Source organism: Mastomys coucha, unplaced genomic scaffold, assembly GCF_008632895.1.
Source record: "Mastomys coucha isolate ucsf_1 unplaced genomic scaffold, UCSF_Mcou_1 pScaffold7, whole genome shotgun sequence".
NCBI classification, from domain to species: domain Eukaryota; kingdom Metazoa; phylum Chordata; class Mammalia; order Rodentia; family Muridae; genus Mastomys; species Mastomys coucha.
The window spans coordinates 91,509,709-91,517,140 of NW_022196913.1; the positions used below are offsets into that span (position 1 = coordinate 91,509,709).

General features: G+C 42.9%; 1 protein-coding gene and 1 pseudogene across 1 annotated transcript in view; one reads left to right on the forward strand and one right to left on the reverse strand.

The window, feature by feature from the left end:
- Window positions 1-7,432, reverse strand: part of Ext1 (exostosin glycosyltransferase 1) — a 283,742-nt gene that overhangs the window by 152,955 nt on the left and 123,355 nt on the right. The gene's annotated exons all lie outside the window — the stretch shown is intronic.
- LOC116082846 lies at window positions 3,559-3,674 on the forward strand (annotated as a pseudogene).

The following is a 7,432-nucleotide window of genomic DNA, read 5'->3' on the forward strand; positions in this document are numbered from 1 at the left end:
CTGGAACTCACTCTGTAGACCAGGCTGGCCTCAAACTCAGAAATCTGCCTGTCTCTGCCTCCCAAGTCTCCCAAGTGCTGGGATTAAAGGCGTGTGCCACCACTGCCCAGCTAACACACATGCATGCATACCCACATACCTCTGAACAAATGAACACACATACACATGCACATGCATGTACACACACATATAGCAGGGGATATTTTAAGACAGGAATTCAATGTGAATTTTGTTTATGCTTCATATGTACTGTATATACATAGCCTAGATCACAATTACATAAAATATCCCTAATAATTTGTGCTGGAACTATTTCACAGTATGGAATTCAGTATGGAATTTGCCACTCATGGTGTCATAATGAGACCTTAAATTTTTCAAGTAGTCAAGCAGTGTAGATTTTCAGATAAGGGCTGCTGTATAGGGCCATTCTTGAACCACAATAAAATATTTCATTTTATGATGAATTAGGGGCCAGTAGTTGTATGTAGAAGTATGAAATCTCCTCTCAAGATCCCATTCCTTGACTCAATGTGGACATCATAAAGATACATAATAAAAGTAAAATGCTAAAAGTGGAAATGACAATAAATTCACCTTGTTGCTGTTAGAAGCCCAGCTGATTGGGTAGGTTGGGGAAGAGACACCGGTGGATCTCAAGTGTGGTTGGCTGGAGTGAAATGAGTGCCAACCAGTGAAGGAAAAAAAGCTCTGACAAGCTGCAGGGGTGCTGTCCTCAGAGGTGTTGTGACAATTTGCAAATTAACAGTTATTAGTAAGTTAGTTAACATGGGACATTAACACTTTTAAAAATCTAAAATACATTTAAAAGAAAGGTAAAAGCCAAAACTGCTTTGAGAATTCAGGTTTTTGGTGTGGGCATTTTGCTCAAGCCAAGTTAAAGAAAACACACACCAGCCTCTGGAAAAGTGAAACCGAGGGATGACTCCACAGACCAGCCCAAAGCAGCTTCCACTGTCCACTCTTCAGTTGGTGAAGGTTGTACTTATCGCACGTTTATCATTTCTTCTATCTCCTTCCAACCACTGGCTCTTCTAGCACTCCTATCTTCAGAATAGCTAGGTTTGGCCAGCAAGATGGCTCAGCAGATAAAGGTTGTCAATCCCAAGCCTGGATGCCTGGAAACCACATGGTAGGAGAGAATTTTCACAGATTGTTCTCTGACCTGCAGTTACTTGTCTACTGTGGCATCTACACACACACACACACACACACACACTCTCACACTCACGTTATAAAAACATTAAATATTTTGGATTAGGTTTGATTCAATGGGATCAAATGGGAAATAGTGACTGGGATTCACCTTGACAATAGAAAAGCCTTTCCCTTTACTTTTATTTATATGTTACACTGTTAAAATAAACTGAAAATATATAGTTGGAGGAAAAATATAGTTGGAGCATCCTCCGCTCCCTGTATTTCCTTGATGTCTCTGTATCACCTGCCTTCACCAGCCCTATACTTACCCCAGTATCCTCCCCCCCAACCCCATCTTCCATGGCTCTCTGGACCTGTCCTTTGTATTAGCTCTAATCAGCTGACACCATAAATGACCAATGCCCTGATTCTATTTTTCACTGTTGTCCTACATGGCTCTTGTTCCTATAGCTACAAGCTAGTTTAGGCAAAAATCAGGGCTAGTTCAATATGTCCTTCCTCCTACAAGAGAAATCTAGTGAGGCTCCAGCTGGGAATCACCACTTAGGTAAAAGCTTTAAAATCTCAAGAGTGTTTTTTTTTTTTTTCTCCCCTGGTGTGGTTTGAAAATTAGCTGTGAGAAGCACTTCAGAAATGTATATAGCAGTAACACCATCAATACAATAAACGATGTTTTAGCCCTTAAATCAACAGCTGATGGCAATGGCTATTTCATGGCCTCCATTCTCTTAAGGCTGCTATGCAGTTGCTTTGCCCAGGGTACAGACTCTACTCTAACACTCCATCTCCAAAACCCACCTAAACTGTCTCTTCCTTCAAACACACAACCTGAGAGAGTCTTGTCTGATTTACATTGGATCCCTACATCCAGGCTGCCATACTGTTCCTGACACCACAGCCTAACTTCTGAAGAGGAGGGACGTGGGTAAAAAATATGACAAACAATGGTCCCTTCTTCTGTTCTAATTGGCTGCTTCATTCAAAATACAGAAGTGCTTTATGGTATCAGACAGAATAAGAGCTTCACAACTGATCGATATCCAAATAACCCATTTGAAAGGTTAACTACTACAACACTTTAATTTTAGTTCACATGATCTGACACACTTGTTGTCTGTAGTCCAATGTCAAACCAGGAGTCATTTTTAATACAAGACTTTGACAGTGGTGAGTCTAAACATACATTAGTATTTTTTTTATCAGAAATTGTCTAGATACTGGAAAAGAAAGATGGCTAACAGAAAAGACGGCAACACGATATAGGGAAGATGCCTGGGACTTTAAAGACAAACATGAGAACTAGCGATCAAAAACTCAAAATGAATACCTCAGACTAAGTAAAATCCATTCAGGTCCACATCAGAGCTCTCTCTTTCTCAATCCATGAAAAACATACTCTAAAAAGCCTTAGGGGAATCATAATTTTTAATAACAAATTCTCTTATGCCCCATTAAAATATTATACAACTAGCCAATCACCCACAATTCTACTTGCAGCTGAACAACCAACAGAAATAAATGTTTGGCTGTATGAGGATATGTATCAGAATATGCACAGAAGCTCCATTCATAAATGGTCCCAAACTGGAGCCAAGTGGAAGGTTCAGTGAGAGAAGCATGGGTAAACACACTAGCGCATCGTCAGCCCCTGCCACACAATACTCCTGCTCCTCGGGAATAGCTGAGAATGGACGACAGAAACATGCAGCTTCTTGGATGAACCTCAGAGACGTGATGCTGAATTACAAAAGTAGGAGCCATATGAGTGCATACTCCCAGGCTTCCCTTGAGATACAAGGGGCATTACAAGGTGCTGGAACCGGTATTTATTTGAATCCACTGGCAATTACATAAACATATGCATTATCGAAGTTCATGGGGCTGAGTAGTCAACAGGTGACATGTCATAAAATTCAACAAGTTAAAGAAACTTGAAATAGAGATTTCCCTAACGATTTCAATCACTTGCTTACTTGTTTGTTTGGGTTTTTTGTTGTTTTTTTGTTTTGTTTTGTTTTGTTTTTTGAAACAGGATTTCTCTGTGTAGCCCTGGCTAACCTTGAACTTGATTTGTAGACTAGGCAGGTCTTGAACTCACAGAAATCCTCCTGCCTCTGGAGGCAGTGCTAGAATTAAAAGCATGTGTCACAATCACCTGGCTTTTGATCTTAAATGGGAAATTTAACCATAAAATAGTGGAATCAAGAAGATTGGAAATATGCAGGGTATTGAGGTGGGGAGTCGGGGAGGTCTTGGTAAGGTTTAGGAAAGAGATCCTATCAAAGGTTCAAAGTGCAAAACAGGCAGCAGAAATAATGATTTGTTAGTGAAATTCACTATAGTGAAAATTCTGGAATTTTTGTTTCTTTAAAAAAACACAGAAATAATACCACCCTGAATATGCCCGATCTCATCTGATCTCGGAAGCTAAGCAGGGTCGGGCCTGGTTAGTACTTGGATGGGAGACCACTTGGGAATACCAGGTGCTGTAGGCTTAAAAAAAAAACAAAAAACAAAAAACAAAAGCAAAACAAAACAAAACAAAACAAAAAAGCACACAGAAATATTAAAAGAATATGTTTTTGTTGTAATCGCAGGTGTGGGGATATAGGGCTGGGCTGTCCACAGCACCTGACTATGATTTGCCTCAAGCTCTACCACGCGTGTAGTTTTGCCAGATGAACAAAATTTCTGTGACTGTGTGACATTTGGAATTCTGGGAACTTTTCAGAGGGTATACAAATGCTAGGGCCCTAAGAGACAGGGTGGATGGTTGTTGGTCATTCAGAGGGGGTCAGATGTGGTTTACTAGCAGTCCTTCAAAGAAGAAACAAAAGGAAAGAAATTCGATTCAGGGATCTCTCTCCCCCTCTATCCTTCTTTCTCTCCCATGTATTGCCAAGGGGTAAAACCAGGGGAATAAAGGGTGGGAAGAAGAAGAACCCACTTATTGGTACAGACCAGCTGCAGGTATCCTAGGTCTGACTCCAGGAGGGAACATGGTCTAGGTGTTTTTATTGAGATACACAGAGGAGTGGAATTAAGTACTCAGCTCTCAGATTTTTCACCTACCTATTATGGTCTCCATGTGCCTCTTCCCAGGGCATATCAAGCACTCTAGGCAGGAAGGGTTCTTTGTTTTCTTTGCTGTGGTATTCTAACGTTAGTAGAAAAAGGAATTGCCAGATTCTGGGATGAAATCAGAGTGAGTATTAACAAGTTGAGGTGGAGATCAGCAACCATGTACTTTCATAAACAGGAAGGAGCACTGTAGTAGACAGGGCAGATTGATACTTGTATCACACAGCACTGCTTGATGCCAGAGTTCAGTTCTAGCTTCCCTAAATCATTGTGTGGCTTGGGATTTGACCCACAGAGGAAGGAACAGTGTGCAGTTCACGGAAGTAGCTCCAGATCTACCACCCAACACCAGTAGTCTGGCTTTGCACACACTAAATATTTAAAACCCGAAGGCTCAGGGTGAAGCCAGCCACCGTTAGGCTTTTCTCCTCCAGCGACACTAAGAGCTTCCTTAGAAATGCTGGTCTACAACATGGGTGTTCAACCAAGGAGTAAATGGAGACCCCGTGCTGCCCTGGCCTTCACTTTCTTTCACATGCAGGAACTGACACTACAGTCATTGTCTAGGGTCATGAAACATGGGTCTGTCTGGAGAAATCCACAGAATGCAGGCCTTCTGCTTCCTGTGACACGAAGGAGTCTCTTTCCTGATGGAGAGTGGAAGTACTACTACCAACCTTACTTCCTTCCTAGCGTCACTCTGAGCGTCTCCGGGTCCTTGGCTTGTGATGTCTAAGCAACCACACTGCAGCTCTCCCATCATCATATCATCATACTCATACCTCACACACCCCTTCTCTAAGTGGTTACAACATGAAAACTGAGTGATAACAAGCCCCACCACCCCCACCCAATCAGCCTCCTCCAGTCAGTACATGGCCCCTTTGGAATCTTAGCTTCAAATGCTGACATACATAAAGGAGTCTAATGTTCGAATCCAGCTATGCAAGAGTACTTCTTATCTGAAAGTGTCTCTCTAAGTAACAACTCCGTAAAGGATAAAAACAAAAGGAAAGGGAAACACTGTGGAGTTGGTGAGATGGCTCGGCAGGTGAAGGCTCTGGACAGCCAAGAAAGCACACTTAATCTCAGGTCCCGCTCGGTAGACAGAAAAGAACTCCCCAACACTGTTCTCTGACCATCAGAAAACTGAATGCATGGTGCAGGAAAGTGTGTCCACATACAAACATTAACTAATTAAACGCAGTTTTACATTCAATAGGAGAAAATGAGAAAGGGGAAGGCTCTGTTTCTTTACAAGGATGTGGTGGGACAGTGTGGGAAGCTCCGAAGTGTTTATCTACAGATGTGTCTTAGCTGCATGACTCACACTCTTAGGGCTGACCTCCTGAGACGTATTTCTAGTGACTATCTCCAGAAAACAGAGACACTGGGAAAGCTGGGTCTGGTCTGTGGTCAACCAACCACTTCCATGACTAATCCACACGTTACAGTAAGTATGAGAGGGGAAACTACACTTTTGATAGAGTACTTTAGTCTTGATAGTCCCCTGCAACCTTGGAATAGAGGCAGGACAGGATATAATAATGTCCAAAGAAACAGACTACCAGAGCAGAGGAGCTTCCGAGGTTTGCCACTTGGATAAGTAGAAGGGATTCTGAGTGACAGGCCCAGCTTTTGCTCCCTGACCTCAAGACATTGCTGTATTTAGTTAAAATCTAAAAGGATCACTTGATCTCTACAAACACTTGCCCACACTTACTTCTGTTATACTTCAATGACAATTTGGGATGGAGAGAAATCACTGGAGAGCAGTTAGCAACCATTCTGTCAACTACTAAAACAAACACCAGACCATAGAGACTTTGGGAGTATAATGGTAGAGCTTTGCTAAAGAAGAGAGGGGGCAGCTTCCTATCTCAGTAACTAAACCAGGAAACACACTTGGTTCCAGCAGATACTAGATTCTTCAGAATAGGACCTTCTACAGGGTAGCCCTTCCTTCATCTCTCCCATCCAATAGGTAAAAGGTTCTTACTTTCCCACAACTCTGTCACAAACAGTATGTGAGGCACACATGTACCAGACAGCATCTTAAGAGAATGGCATGCCAAAGTTAGAAAATAAATGCCTTCTTAAGTACATCATTTCATCATATATCTGCTTCCCTGCATTACCCCGGGCAGAGGCTGTGGCAGGTATTACCAATGATAAACTTCAGCTGGAGTCCCTAGCTTGTAGACAGCAGGGACTGGTAGCAGTGCAGAGTTCCCTCACAGGAGACTTAACTATGGCTTCCTTTCTAGAGAGAGTCTGAGCTCAGTATCAGCATCCTAGGGCTTCCAGAATACTCGATCCTGACCAGACTGGTCAGGCACCAGCTCTGGAGCTAACCTTCTTCCTTGAGATGATAACTAGACAAAAAGAAAGCCATGGAAGAAACGACCTCGTGCCACGTTGACCTTCCTGGTTCTTCCTCCAGGTTCTTCTCTGAAAGAGTCAATCTACTCCCTCCACCCAGCCGTCCGCCAAAGCACCACGCCAGCCTGGTCTCACCTGGCCGCTCTGGCTCAGGGCTGTCGCCTTTCATTTCAAGTTATCATTGTTCTCTCAGAGTACAAAAACGCCACTCCCTCACCTCTCTACCTACCTCCTGTTTCTAGAGTCTACAGAAAAGCAGGCAGATAGTCTCCAAAAGGAAAGAGGGTGAGGGAAACTGGGGTGAGTGGGAAGGGTGAGAGGGGGATTGCAGGGAAGCAAGGCAGGTTATGAAAGGAGAGAAAAAGAAGCAAATAAACCAAGCAGTCTTTAAAATGCAAAACCAGGTCTGTACCTCCAAGTCTCCCTTGTACCTAGACTCTAAAGCATGTGGACCGGGGAGAGTTGGCTTAACACTTAGGGCACTTTTGAGAAAGACCAAAGTTTGATTCTCAGCACCTACATGAAGACTTAGCAACAAGCTCACAAGTGGTGCAAAGGCATACATGTAGAAAAAACACTCATACACATAAAATAATAAAAATAAATCTAAGAGCCGGGCAGTGGTGGTGCACGCCTTTAAACCCAGCACTTGGGAGGCAGAGGTAGGCAGATTTCTGAGTTTGAGGCTAGTTTGGTCTATAGAGTGAGTTCCAGGACAGCCAGGGCTATACAGAGAAACCCTGTCTCAAAAAAACAAAAAGGAAGAAGAGGAGGAGGAGGAGGAGGA